General features: G+C 31.0%; 1 protein-coding gene across 3 annotated transcripts in view; it reads left to right on the top strand.

Moving 5' to 3' along the window:
• Positions 1-7,990: 7,990 nt before the first annotated feature.
• Positions 7,991-15,529, top strand: part of LOC129917023 (uncharacterized) — a 135,025-nt gene continuing 127,486 nt past the window's right edge. For 2 of the 3 annotated variants that reach the window (XM_055997327.1, XM_055997325.1), the window contains exon 1: positions 7,991-8,307. The gene's annotated coding sequence lies outside the window, so the exon portion shown is untranslated. Of the gene's footprint in view, positions 8,308-10,553; positions 10,606-15,529 lie in introns of those variants that run through there. The other variant, XM_055997326.1, reaches the window with a different exon arrangement.

Genomic DNA, 15,529 nt, shown 5'->3' on the forward strand with positions numbered 1-15,529 from the left:
TCAAAAGTAAATTAAGTTAATTTTAAATAAAGATTAAACATTAAATTGTTTGTAGGTTTCTTTCTTCACTTTTCGCGGATCTTCGATTCTTCTGCATTAACATTTGTTGTTTGAATTGTAGACCCTATTCAGCTGATTTGCCTCCATAAACCTCAATGAGTGATTTTGTTATTATTAATTAAAACATCGCAAAAACATAGAGTTCAATTTTCTACATTTGTTGTTAATAGTGTAGGATTCAGCTGCTACCATTTTTACCCTCCAGGGCGTTTAGCCTACATTAGCGCTCTAATGGGAAATCTTCCTTGGGAATAATGGAAACCATAGCTATTTGTTTCAGAGTCACAGAGCTTGACCCAACAACTTTAAATGTCATTTAAAAAAAAAAATAAACGAACAATGTCCCTACCCTATTCGTTCATGGTACCATGAATTATTATTTACTGTAAAACCCCACCCATTGCACTCCTCCAGATGACACTACTTGTTTACTTCAATTAATGCCGTGACAGTTCAACTTCAAAAATTTTAACAAAAGAACAATTTTCTATTACCAAGCCAAGCAGCAAAAAATATTCAAATATTCTGTTGCTTTATTTCCCTTTTTTTACGCTAATGTCATACCATAACATTTTGCTCTTTAGCACACAGCCGGGACAAAACAATAAACCAAAAAAGGCTCCAAGTCTATTGCATGCCTGCCTGTCCTTTGTCCAACAATATAGCAGCAGCAGCACCAACAGCAAACTAAAGAGGTACAATAAAACAACAGGCTGGAAAGTTAATCAAATTACTGCCATCTCTCACGGAAGTAATTTATGTGACCGCCATCATCATCCTTTTGCTTTATGACCTCTAAACTCCCCCGAATGATAATAATGTTATATTTGCTGCAAAATTGCGCGGCAGAAACTTAATGCGACATTTTTGTTGCCGCAGTTGACGGTTGTAGTTGACGTACAAATTACACGCGAGGCCGCTGAGGTCGTTTCTCTATTTGCAAACATTACGCCATAATCCTGCTGCGTAGTTTGATATAAAAGAGAGTTAACAACTTATGTCTAGGTCTCTACATACATATACGCCAGCGACACAAAGCGATGTGATGTCTGCTTGGAGTAGTAGTAGTCGCCGATGTCGTTGTCTAGGCTGCTGAAAAGGCTTAAAATTTATTGTCCACCCACCATACTTCTTTTTTCCTTATATTTGCATAGGTACAACAGTGGAGTTTTTCTCTGAAAAATCAACAGTGAAATGTAAAATGTAAAATGTAAAATGTAAAATGTAAAATGTAAAATGTAAAATGTAAAATGTAAAATGTAAAATGTAAAATGTAAAATGTAAAATGTAAAATGTAAAATGTAAAATATAACATTTTATAAGTACTATGAATATAAAAATAGAAAACTCTCATTTTAGATTAATTTTTGTTTCTATTTGTACCACTGTAAGCACAAAAGCTAAACAGCAGCCGTAAATGCAAATAAGCGGGCGTGTTTCCAAAATGCTGCGTGGTGTGAAATTTATAATTCTACCCAACTGTGCGACACAAGACATTCTTCCAGGGAAATCCGTATGCGAACATAAATAGATCAAAAGTAGTAGTAGGTAGGAAATGGCTTAAGCGCCTGACAAAAGCGATAACCCTTCGGCAATATGCGACGTCCAGCTGAAGGAGTTACGAAGAAATACAAGCTACAAGATACGCATTAGATGCTATCAGACAAGACCGACCGTGTGCGTCTGATACCTCTGACTTTACCTCTATTTCTCTTTGGCCAATGTAAATGCATTATCATCCCAGGTGTTATGGGAAGGCGGGGAGAAGAAGTCCCAGACTTTCTGACTCCAAGCCAAATACGACGACAACGACGACAACAACGACGAAGAAGTAAGAAGGAGCCCAGATGAAAGATTAACATGATCGTTATGACAAGCGATAATTGAAATTGCCATCTCGGCCAGATGGAGGAATATTGAAGGCCTCCTTATGTGTTGTAGGTAATGCACAAAATGAAACTGTAAGGTTCCCCATATATGTATGTATCTATCTATATTTTATATAAAGACAGAGAATGACATCGTGCGTTGTCGTTGTCGTCGCATATGCGGAAGTCAGCCATGGAAATGACTTTAATCGCCAATCAAGCGGTAAATTAGAGCCATATTGATTGAATAATGCTGTGGCTATATAGCTCTATTGATAGAAAAGATGCAGGCAAACGCAGACTACAACACACGGGCATTATGAATATGCATGTCACATGTGTGTTGTGTCAAGGTATATTTCTCAAATAAAGGACGCGCAAGCTATAAGCCTAAGAAGTCAATAATATTATAATGGACTTTTGAGAAAATGTTTAGAGTCGGTCGTTGTGTCTTCGTGTCGGTCTATTCGACCACAAGAGAATGAGGTAATATTTATAGATTTGACGTTAAATGGATTTTTGAAATTGACATATGGTAGGTCGAAGGCAGATGGAACTTTAAAGGAAATTAATGGAGGGAGAGCCTGACATATGCCTAAGTTATAACTTCATTGAGGGATTAAATGTTTATATAAATCGATAGCACAGGTCTGTTTGAGGTGTAGAAATCTTTCTTTAGAAATCTTTCTTAAGTCAACAGAATTTTTAAATTTTAACTAAAAAAACTTGAACAGGAAGGGGCTTTAACTTTCTTTATCAAAATCATTAAAGTAGTCAAAAGATATTTCTTCAGTAAAAGTGGATTACACACTTTGTAAAAAATGTAACACCAACAAACCAATCTTATATTAAATAAAAGAATGTTAAATGGCGCCCGGGCAAAACAAAATATTTTTGTATAAATGGCGCCCAACAGGGTAATATCCATTGTAATGAAAAAATAATTTTACTTTAAATATTTCAATTATTCAGAAATACTTCATAGGGTAGGATGGTATAAGAGTGCGCGGTCGATAAGAGTGCGCAAAGCGATTTTCTACGGTTTGAAAGGGAATATAAGACTGAATGCACTTATTTTGGAAAGATCTAGGTGAGTTTGATCCGCTGTCAAAATTTCATGCAAATGTGTTTGTAAACAGAGGTGCTAGTTCAGTTTAAGTTTTTTAGCTCTTTTTTTTCTAATTTTTCTTGTCAAACAAATTAAATTTTCCGCTTAACAACAAATAATAACAATAAACAAAGTATGGGACATTGAAAAATCGACAAAAAGAAACATTTGAGGAACACGTAAGATTGGTCATAAAGTGCATTGTGAAATACATATATATTCTTCGATTACATGTCTGAACGTGTAAGAGTGCGCATTATGATGATGTATAAGAGTGCGCGGGTTATAAGAGCAGTAAATGCTATCCAAGGCTTCAAAATAACTGGCATTTGTCCATATACCAGCAAACAGCAGCTAGAAAAAGCAATTCCTACCAAAAAACTACCAAAAAGAAACCAAATACAACTTTTACAAAAAACAAGCGAATGGAAGTAACTAGGAAATGTCGAAATTTTCTCGGAACCATTAATCGAAGACTAAATAGATTTTTCCTCATGCAAGGAGTGATGGGTCGAAAAATACTCTGTTTATTAAAAGATAGGCAGTTTTATTTGCGACTTTTGTGCGAACTTACACATGTGCGCAGCTGCGCACTCTTACAAACTAAGCCGCGCACTCTTACACAATAGGATGTATAAGAGTGCGCAAATTACCTAATGTGGTATTTTGTTTATAACTCTTGAATCAATAGATTTTTGTTACCAGTTTTAAGTTTTTTTCGTTGCTTTGATTATAAACTAATATATATATATAAAAACATTAGTTAAATCCTTTTTGTTATTGTTTTATTTGGTGTTTTGTCTAAAATGCGCACTCTTATACCACCTTACCCTATCCAAAACATTACTCGAAAAACAGGTAAACAGCTATTCGCTTAATCCAATGGTTAGAAAATTGTTCATCGGGTTTTGCGCTAAACGAACTCGCTTTAGGTAAATGGGATAAATCTGGACAAATATTTGTCCTTTTTTTTACTTAAATGGCACCAGAGTATTGGTACCTGTGGTGTTATTTCTTTCTTAAGTCTTGTCCAAATACATGTATATTCTATAAGCCCTGTTGGAAAAAAATTTCTTAAAAAAAAATGGCACCCAAGTAAACTAATCGGTGTTTTTTCCATTTCCATTAATTTTCTTAAAGATTTCTTTCGTTACTATTTTTCAAACAAAAACTGCTTTCAACTATGTAATATAATTTTCAATAAAAAAAATGGCGCCCAGGCAAATTATTCGAAACTTAAAACAACTGTAACAGTTGTTCATGGCCGAGTTGCATTCGAAAGCTTGTGAGCTACAGCGCATTGATATTTGTTTCTTCCCTGCTAATATAAAAAAAAATAATTCATATAAATGAAATAAATAAAAAAATTGCACCCTTGTAAGAAACTTGATTTCATTAATTTGTATTTTTTCTGCTTTTGAAAGAGAAAAAATTTTACAGAACTGTTTCAGACGGACCTATGGAAGTATTCACCGAATGATTTAGGTACTTAAATGGCGTCAAAAAAAAAATACTTTCTGCTAAAAGTTTTTAAGCAACCAACCCATTGTCATTTTCGTCTCTCCTCTGAATTAATGAACCTATTTTAAATAAATTAAATATTAAAAAAAAGTGACACCGGGTAAAATCGCTGGTTTTTTTTAATCTACATTTTTTTCTTAAATGGCGCATAAGAAAAACATTTCCCTTTCATATTTGCTTAAAGTTTCTCAGCTACATCCCACTGTCATTTTTTTCTCTCCTCTGAATGTGTGAACAAAAACTAGTTCAAATAAGTAAAATACTTGACAAAAAAAAAAAAAAAAAATGGCGCCCGGGTAAAATCCCTGATTTTTTTTTAATTTGCATTTTTTCTTAAATGTCACCCGAGAAAAACATGCACCTTTCCAAATCAAGTACATAATTTCAAATTATTCTAAAAAAAAAGATGAAATAAAATAAAAGTGGCGCCCGGGCAAAATAATCGTGATCTTATTAATGTCTGTTATTGCTATTGGTAAAATAATAATCAAATAAAACATTCTCTAAAACGGGATTAGTATGATTTTTTTTCCCTTAAATGGCGCCCGGGAGTGGGACACTATCGTGTAACTTTTGAAATTCTTCATTCTTTTTACACTAAAAAAAAAAAAAAACAAATTATCAAATTGACGAATAAAAAGAAAACCTTCAATGTTATAACCAGGGATAGGATCTTGTGGACCTAAAAACTTAAAAAAAGGCAAAATAAAACTCCCAAAAAGGCATAAAAAGGCATTTATTGAGAAAAGAATGAAATATAAAAATTAATTGCAGTAATTTTGAACAATCATGAGTTTTTTAAAATTTTCAGTTAACAAGCGCCTGCGATTGTCCCTTAAGAGTGCTCTAAAGGAGCTAAAATATCTCTCTACATCTGTAGAGACGACTGGACCCCAATTAAAGAACTCGACATCGCCCACTTCAACATTTGCCGGGAGCTCTGAGGTCGAACTACGGCATACGTTCGTTAACGTTTTGACTATTGCTTTCTCTATTTAATTAGAAGAAAATGATAGAGACATAAAGCGTCAATACGTTAACGTACGTATGCCGTAGTTCGACCCCTGGATTTGTGTTCCAATGTATTACGCAATTTATTTGTTCAACTCTTTCGAGTCCCTTATTTGCCAAAAAAAAAATTGATCTGCAGCTTCCAAATCTCTCTTGATTATGTCCAAAATCTGGAGAACTTCTTCAAATCGAGTATTGTAAATTGAGTATGTTAGCTTTTGAACTCTGATACGTGTCGGTTTTCGGCCGCGCAATAGAACGTAGAAGACAATAAATGGTAGCAATAGCAGACAATCAAATTGCATAGGGGTAATTCCATGAAAAAGTGGACACGAATTTTGAACAAATTATGCAGTTTATTTTACTTTTTGTAATAGCAAATTACTATTTACAAACGGTAACACTTTATGCAAGTTGCAAGAAAAGATTCTTTGTTGTATTCCCTTATGGATAGAAATTAAATTCAAGGAGAATAAATAATCTTAAAGCATTTTTAAAGCATAAGCTGCCAACTGCAGAAGAATTTTACATGAAAATGACGTAAAAACAAGCCCACAGAAAATTGGATGAATCTAATAGTGACCATGACAATATGCCCTCGTGATTGCTAAAATAAATTAACATTTAAGCAAGCTTCGTTACACAATATTCGATTTAAAAAAAACTTGAGTGAAAATGCATCTTTTTTTTTACTTTTGGAACCACAAATCGCAGGTAACATGAGTTACCAAAATAATGTAGCGTGAGTTACCCAAACATTTTAAAATTTTTCCTCGAAATATCGAATAAATGTTTGGTTTTGTCACTAATATTAAAAGTTTGTAATTTTTTATGTATGGAATCTTCATTTAAAACAAATAAAGATTCTTAATTTCGCAGAAAAACTTCATACTGTGGGACTCTTAAATTTCGTGTCCGATTTTTGTAACATGAGTTACCATCATACTTTTATTTATCCCAAGCAAATACTAAAATTAAAGAAAAATTTTTTTGTTAATTATGAAAGTAATAGTTATGCTCCGTTCATGGATAGTAATTTCGTATCAATTTATATTAAAATTAACAAAAAAAAAATTATTTAAGTATCGGAAATTTTTGTGAATGTAACGTGAGTTACCATGGAATTGCCCATAGGTAGATCTTTTCATTCGAATTTTGTTTGTGTGGGGTAATTTAATTTAGTTAGCTTTTTGTTTGTATATTTGAGTGTTTTGTGTGTAGGCATTACCTTTAAGACTCTTAAAAGATAAAAAAAACATAGGAAAAGACAAAAAAAGGCAATAACAAGAGAAAAGGCAAAAAAAGGCAATAACGAAAGAAAAGGCAAAAAAAAAGGCAAAATAAAATAGATATATTTGGCACGAGGGGGACGTGAAACGTGTTTGTTTTTAATCTATAATGTCGTACGATTAAGCAAGAAAAAAAGGCAAATTCCACAACATCCTATCCCTGGTTATAACCCTACGAAAATTGCATGCGAAAAAAAACTTCCAGGAAAAGTTAAAATAGTTAATTTTTTTTTTACAGAAACACCAACTAATTTAATACATAGGTACTCTGCAAAACATATATCGAACCAAAAAAAAAAAAAAAATATTCAACAGGCAAGAATAACAAAAGAATATAAAACTGCGCAACACTCATATTATCTTGGTACTTGTACCATAGAACTGAACAACAAGTATATTCATCAACATCTATCGTATCTATAGAACAAAAATCTATTTCTATTTTTCTAAAACGGTAATATTTCCAAACTAACGTGATGTGTTTTTTTTTTCTCATCGACTGGATGCTGCTAAATAGAAGAGTTGCCTTGTTAGAATCTGCAAACTTACTCTCTCTCTCTCTCTCTGCTCTATCTGGTTCTCATTGGAATTTCTGTGTTATGATTTTTCTATCCATCCAACAAACAGTAATATGAAATATGATGTAACAAGTGTGTTTCACTGGAAAATATTTGAGCTTTTTTTAATCTACAAAATTCCAATAAGTCTCATTTTCTGTAAAAAGCACAATAACCAACAATCTGGAATTATGCCTGGAATACCTGTTTGATGGAATAAAAAAAGACTTGTTGTTTTAATGGAACGAACCTGGAACTTGGAACAACACAGAGAGCCATGGATTCAGATGGCCTGGTTGGCTATATATATTTTTTTTTTTTTTTTGTTAATTCTTCTTTTGCTGTTGTGTTTTGGTAACATAACCAGAGCCAGCTGCTGATTCTAGATACAAGATACTCAGGTGAGCTTATTTTACTCTTTTCGTCGTCGGAGAGAGGTGAAGTGCGCGCCCGGTCGTTCGTCGTCGTCGGTTCCATTCCACAAACCGAAACAGAGAAATAGATAGACAACCAAACGACCACGACGTAAACGTAACACAAACAAACAAAAAAAAAAACAACTACGACAACTCTTCTGTGTGTAAAGAAAAAAAAAAAAAAAAAAACAAGATACATTAGACGGGGTGCCGCACCAATTGAGCCCAGGCATGGACAACAGTTGATTTTTACGGCTCGTCATGTTCGGTTGTCGTTGAATATTGTAGCTCCCTCTATCGTCGAACTGAAGAAAAAAAAATTTTTTTTTGAATTTTATAAAAAAAAAAAAAATTCTATCCGTGAGATACGTTTTCGTGGTAAGAAAAAAAGTGTAAGGAAAAAAGAAGAGATCCCGGGATATAGATTATGGTCCTTGGACTTCTATTCGGTTTGTCCGAATTAACAAACGCCTAAAGGTAAAAATAACCAACTTCGAGTGTTGTGTGTTGTTTTTCACCCAAAAAAAAAAAAAAAAAGATACGCAATAAAGATACAAATATTCACAACAATTGAACAAGAAACTGGTAAAATAGCAAAAACATAGTCTCTCCCATATTTGGGCATCTCATATAAAAAAAAAAAAAAAAAAAAAAAAAAAAATAGGTATTGCATTCGTTTTGTATGGATTTAGGTTTTGTGTGTTTGGTTGGTTTGCTTTGAAAATGCAACATCCAGAAGAATCAAAAGGCTCCCAGCCAGCAGTACTTCTTGTTTTCCTTGTTTTGATAGCTTCACTATGACTTTGACTCTGGGACCCATCGTGTCGTCGAATGGGATGACAAGAAGGAGATGTTTATACTGAGATATACTCTGATGGCTCTGTGAGCTGAGAAGAGGATTTGTGATGATGGCGATGATGATGGGATGTTTGGACTGGGATAGTGCATCTCCAACTGAGCCAAGTCAAGTTGCTTGTTGGATGATGACAACTCTGACTGAATGACTAACTGACGGACGAGGACGAGGAAGAGTACAAGATGACGATGACGTTACGACGAAGGACGGTGATGACGATGCAAAGATCCGAGAGGATGCTGGTGGCTGATGTGTGTGATGCTTTTTTAAGATATAAATGTTTGGGCTACCGTTTTTGCTATTTATCCTGTTGCTTTGCGATGTTGTTTGTCATTGAATTTTATTCTGTTTTTTTTTTCCTCCTTTTGATTCTGGTTTTTTATTGCACTGTCAATGTTACGTGTGGGTTCGCAGAAAACAAGAAGTACCTACCAAAAAAAAAAAAAAAATTAAAAAAAAGGATTTTTTTTTTCTATGTGTGTCTGTGAGATATTTGTTGCACATTCGCGTGTGGGTCGAGTGTTGTCGTCGTCCTTTTTGTTGTTCACCCTTATTGATCCCTATTTTTAGTTTTCGATTGAAATAAAAAAAAAAAGATATCAAATCATCATCGGTGTGGTGACAATACCATGAGTGTCATATCATGTTGTCTGTTTTTTTTTTTTTTTATTCTTTGTATCTTTTTTTTTTTATTGTCTCTCATCGCGAGGAAATCTGATTCCGAAATGTATCTTCGGCTAATTAAATATAAATTTATTCATCGAAACTTGTTTTTTTGTCTATTTCTATAATTTATCTTGTAATTCTTCTCTTTTTTACAGTTTTTTTTTTTTTTTTTGGTTTTGATATGAATGAGTCCAATTTGATAATAAGTACCCTAATCTAACGAGAATACCTGTGGTGTTTTGTTTATTGTAAATTACATAAAAAATAAAAAAAAAAATGTAACATAATCCTCTATTCAATTAAATTCCATTTGAAAAGTGATTTTGTTTGGTGACTCTGAGTGTTTGATACTCTGATGATGATGGTGACAAAATATAATGAGAGTTAAAGTCATGGAAGGAAGGAAGAGAGAGATAGAGAAAAAAAAATAATAAAAATTTACCCACGATAACAATAAAATTTGATGATCCAATTGTTTTTTTTTTTTTTTTCAAAAAAAAAAAAATTAAATACCAGGTATAACTGTATACGGTTTCGAAATGGAACTTAATATTTAGCTGTGTTTCTGGTATTTAACTAAAAATATAAAACAACAAACAATTGACATTAAAAAAAAATAATAAATAAATAAATAACCTAATCGAGGAGAAAGGCAAAAATAAAAAAAAAAAAAAAACAAAAAAAAGACAAACATCTCCCCATGAATAAATAAAAGTTGAACGTTTTGTATCTTTTTATCTTGTCTTAATTTTGTTTCTTCTTTTTTCTTTTGGTCTTGAAGAGATATTATTATGGGGGCTGTTAGCTCTGCAACATCAATTGTTGAAGGTAAAACTTCTTCCAAAGTCACATTATTTTACTGGTGTTTATCTTTATAGTGTAGTGCTTGAAGTAGAGAGAAGATAGTGCAGTGTGTGCGGTTTATTTTATCTTTTTTTTTTGATTGAAAATAAAAAAAAAAAAAAAAACAAGAAAATAAAAGGTTTTTTTATTTTTTTTTTTCAAGTTGTATCCTTGAATGGTGGAATAAAAAAAAAAGTTCACATTTATTCAACTAAATGACAAGTGAAACACACTTTTGTTAATACGTATAAAGAAAACAAAATTGGTTTTGTGTGTTTTGTTTTTCCACAAAAATTCCATTTTTTTTTTTTTTTTTGTTAGTTTGTGAATTTGTTGTATGCAACGTTTTGGAGTATATACCTACACAACACGTACACGTTGGTGGATAATTTTGTAGAATGTCGATTAAGGTAAGTTGTAGTTTTTTATTTGGCGTACGATAGAAAATATAATGGGGTTCCAAAAGGTTGTCATTTAGGGCCTATTATGTTATTATCTTTTTTATTTTTAACAAATCTTTGCTTGAATAGACTTTGTCTCTGTATTTAAAGGCAGTTATTTCCTTACGAAATTCCTTTTAGAATCATTACATTGTTAATTAAACTTTCTCATAAAAAAATTTTTAGTATCTATTTTTTGGGCAAGAGCTAATTTATATTGAAAAATATCACTACTTATGACTTTTCTGCATCATTTCTTTTTCAAAGTAATAAAATATCGATTTGCCAAAAAAAAAATTTTAATCTTAAATCTCATTTTTGCAAAACTACTATTTTCTGATTTAACCCCTTAGCACCTTTGCTAAGGTACTCTGAGTTGCCAGGGCTACGCTGCTGGGGCAAAATATTTTTTTTCTTTTTCTTTATCAACAAAGAAATATCTCTTCAAGCTCTATTTATAACTGAAAACCAAAAGTTTTTTGGAGGTCTGGTTGCTGACTTATTTGCATGCAAACTTTTTTTTCTTACATTCGAAGGCAGATATCTGCGGACCAAATTCTCTAAACAAAAATTATAAATTTTTTTTCTTCAGATTTTAGTAAAAACAAATTAACCAAAAAAATAAATTTTCAAAAATTTTCTCCAAATACGTCGAGTGAGATATCAAAAGAACGGTCTCTCTAAGCTCTATTCATAAGTGAAAATTAAAAGTTTCTTGGAGGTGTGATTCCTGAGATATTTCCAAGCAAACATTTTGCTGTCTTACATTCCGAAGCCCATTTCTTTGACCAAAGTCTCGAAATTGGTTTGGAATTAATGGGGCCCTGGCATGCGTTGGGGGCCTCGGGGCACTGCCTCGGCTGTCCCAATGGTATGTAAGTACGCCGCTGTCCTTAAGTACCCCAACCAAATTTTAATAAAATTTAATTCAGAATTTACCGAAAAAAAAGGAGCAAGTTACATACGGTCTTCTATTTTCCAGAGAGAATTAAATGGATCAAAAATAGTTAGGTATAACGCATTATTATCTTGATTTTGTACTAAATCGTAGCACAAGGTCAGTATCAGAGGTTCTGGGTTCAAATCCAGTCTCTTAATGAATAAAAGGAGCTCATCTTGGGCTTTTTAAGTTTTAAGTCTCTAGAACTTGCTTCTTCAAGAAGTCATAGCGCCACAAAATTTACTTATTTACACTTTGTTTAAAATCGATAATTTCAAATGGAAAACTGGTGATAAAAATAGCACACGAGCAATAAAAATATCAATATAAAATATATTAAGCTTATGTAAACATTAAAAAAATGTATAGACTGTTTAACTAATTGCTAATTTTTCTGTTCACACCACCGTATTGAAAAAAAAAAAAAAACAAAAATAAATACAGAAACAGAAACCAAAGTCAATGTAAAATATAAAATTCAATTAAATGTCATGCAAAGGTAATATAATATTTGTGCCCTTGAAAAATCAAATACATATAAATATGTATTATAAATTTCATTCACTTTTCAAAAGAATTTTTTTTATTTAAAAAAAAAAAAACAATAACAAAGAAAAAAATAAAACCATACTTTTTTTTTTGTTTTTGCTGCTGTTTAAAGCCATTCTTGAAACAATGTAAGGAAATATCCATTCGAATTGAGCTGACTCGTTTGAAATTAAATTTAAACGTGCCTTTGGGTATCATGTAATATTTTCTCTTTTTGGTTTCGATAGAAATGACAAAATGAAAAAAATTCATTCATGTCCGATGTCAACAATGCAGATATGAAAAAAAGTATGTACACTATATACAGTAGGGTGGGTCAAAAAAATCGAAATTCTTTTTTTTGAATTGGTACTCCGAAAAATCGATTGCTAGACCCCTCTAGAATATACACACCAAATATGAGCTCTTTATATTAACGGGAAGGTCCTCCGCTTTGCAATTTTCCATTTTTACATCAAGCTTCTACTAAAAAAAAATAATTTTTTTATTAATTGACTTTTTAGCAAATTCCTTTTCATATTCTTGTAGGAAATTGAAGGCTCTACAAAAAAGGCCTTATACAATTTTTTCGTTTATCTAACCGTTTAGTAGATATTTGAGGTCCAAAAATCGAGAAAATCTTTAAAAATTCGTTTTTTGTTCTTAATTTTGTAACAAATTGAAAAATTATAATGATCAAACGCGCAAGACATATTCTTGTTGAAAATTGATTGCTCCACAAAAAAGGTCTTGTTAACTTTTTTCATTAATCTAACCATTCAAAGATATTCGAGGTCAAAGTTAAAAAAAAATATAAAAACATTTTATATTTTTAAAAAATTTCTAATTCACTGAAACTTCATTATTTTCAAATTAGCAAGATATATTCTTGTAGGGGCTTAAACGTTCTACAAAAAATTCCGTTGAATGAAATTGATTGCTTTAACCGTTTAGAAGATATTCGTATCCAAACCAATGCTCACTGATTTCAATAGTTTTCTTATGACCCGTATGCATTGCGATTTGGATACGAATATCTTCTAAACGGTTAAAGCAATCAATTTCATTCCAAGGAATTTTTTGTAGAACGTTTAAGCCCCTACAAGAATATATCTTGCTAATTTGAAAATAATGAAGTTTCAGTGAATTAGAAATTTTTTAAAAATATAAAATGTTTTTATGATTTTCTCGATTTTTGGACCTCAAATATCTATTCAACGGTTAGATAAACGAAAAAAATGTGTGTGGCCTTTTTTGTAGTGCCTTCAATTTCCTACAAGAATATGAAAAGAAATTTGCTAAAAAGTCAATTAATAAAAAAATTATTTTTTTTTAGTAGAAGCTTGATGTAAAAATGGAAAATTGCAAAGCGGAGGACCTTCCCGTTAATATAAAGAGCTCATATTTGGTGTGTATATTCTAAAGGGGTCTAGCAATCGATTTTTCGGAGTACCAAATCAAAAAAAAAAATTTTCGATTTTTTTGACCCACCCTAATATACAGTCTGTGTCAGTTAGTTTTGTTTTAATATTGGGTACCGAATTCTTTTTTTTCGATATCAATACAAATTATGTTGACAATTTTCAATCAAAAGATATCTTGAGAACGACTACTACACAAAATATTTTTACTTTCTCTTCTGATAAAAAATATTATTGTCCTTCTTTCTACCATGTATCATTTTCTTATAGGTATAAGCTACGGTTTCAGAGTGAGTGTACCGAAAATTCTTTATTTTTCAGTATTTCTAACTATCTTCAAGCAACTATTGCGGTTATGTGGGAGTAACTTCAAAAGAAATACATTGCTTGAACGAGAAAAGTACCTAGGTACTTATAACTCCTTCCTGATGCTAACTTAAAATATAGATAATTTAGATTTCCTAAGAGAGAGGTCCTTGCTAATTTATGTCAGTCTTCGCCTTAATTGGATCATATGAAAAAAAAAAGGACTTGAACTCTTTTCTCACTTTTCAAAATATTTGCTTGAGGTCAATCTCAAGAAAATATTTCGAAAAGTGAGAAAAGAGTGCGATTGAATTTTGTTTGCATATGACCCATTTTCTGACCCAGTTGTTTGTAGATATTCTACGATAGAGATAGTGAAATGGTGGAAAACCAAAAACCCAGATTTTTTTCACTGGCGAATTCTACTTCTTGGAGTCATTGGATTTTTGGCAAATATTGCAGTGTTTATTGGCGATACAAAAAAATTAAATTTCCTATATTCCTTGTTAAAAAAAAATTAATTTTCTCTTATTTTATTCAACAAAATCACAAAGTTAGCTGCCAAAAATAGTTACACCAGAAATATTAACTTTTATATTAATCAGATTAAAATTTGAATAGACAATAAGAAATATGTTAAAATATTTAAAGTATTTGTATCTAATCGATTAAGAAAAATTATTTGATACCAGAGTTGTAAAAATATCAATTGAAAATAATTCATTTGAAATTCAAAAAAAAAAAATAGATATTGCAACTTTAAAATATTTGCATTAAAAAGAATATTTGTTGCAGCTAAAAAATTGTATTAAAAAAAAAAAAAAAAAATAGATTGTTATTATAAATAAAAATATTTTGCATACAAAAAAATTGTAGGTATCGCAATTTTTTTAATATTCGTCGAATTTCTTACAATTTTTACTTAGATTTGGTTCAATTTTTCAGTCGAAATAGCAAATTTATGGTCAAATGGCCAAAATTGAACATAAGAAATTCTACGAATATTAAAAAACAAGTATTTACAATTTTTTATTTGCAGTAAAAATTTTGTTCTAAGCAAAATATTTTTATTTGCAATAAAAATTTGATTTACAATGAAAATATTTTTCAGTTGCTATAACATTTTTTTTTTTTATTTAAATTTTTATTTTCAGTTCCAATAAATAGGTTTTTTTTTTTTTTGTAATGCAAATATTTTTCAGTTGCAATACTTTTTTTTAATTTAAATTTTTTTTTCAGTTGCAACAAATATTTTTTTATAATGCAAAAATTTTGTAGTTGCAGCAAATATTTTTTTAATTTGTAATGCAAAACAAATGCATTAAAAAAAATTATTTTTACCACAATGTTTGAAACTAAAAAAAATAATTTAATACGAAAATAACCTTTTATCTATTAGCTAAAAGCTTTAAAAATAAATTTTTCACGTAAAAACAAAGAATTGAAATTTGATCGATTTTCCTGCGATTCTAGTTTTTGATTATAAAACATGATTGTTACCACACAAATAATAGCAACTATGTGGATGTGGATGGGTTATTAAATTTGCCAAATGGAAATTTAAATTGAACAAGAATTTAATTGAATTTTCTATTTCATTCCAACTTGCTCTTATTTTATTTTTAACTAAGGTACATAAAAATGCGATTTGATTTTTTAAGAAACTCCAGTTCAAAGAAAAATTAAACCTACCTATGAG

The sequence above is a fragment of the Episyrphus balteatus genome, chromosome 3 (genome assembly GCF_945859705.1).
Source record: "Episyrphus balteatus chromosome 3, idEpiBalt1.1, whole genome shotgun sequence".
Lineage (NCBI taxonomy): Eukaryota > Metazoa > Arthropoda > Insecta > Diptera > Syrphidae > Episyrphus > Episyrphus balteatus.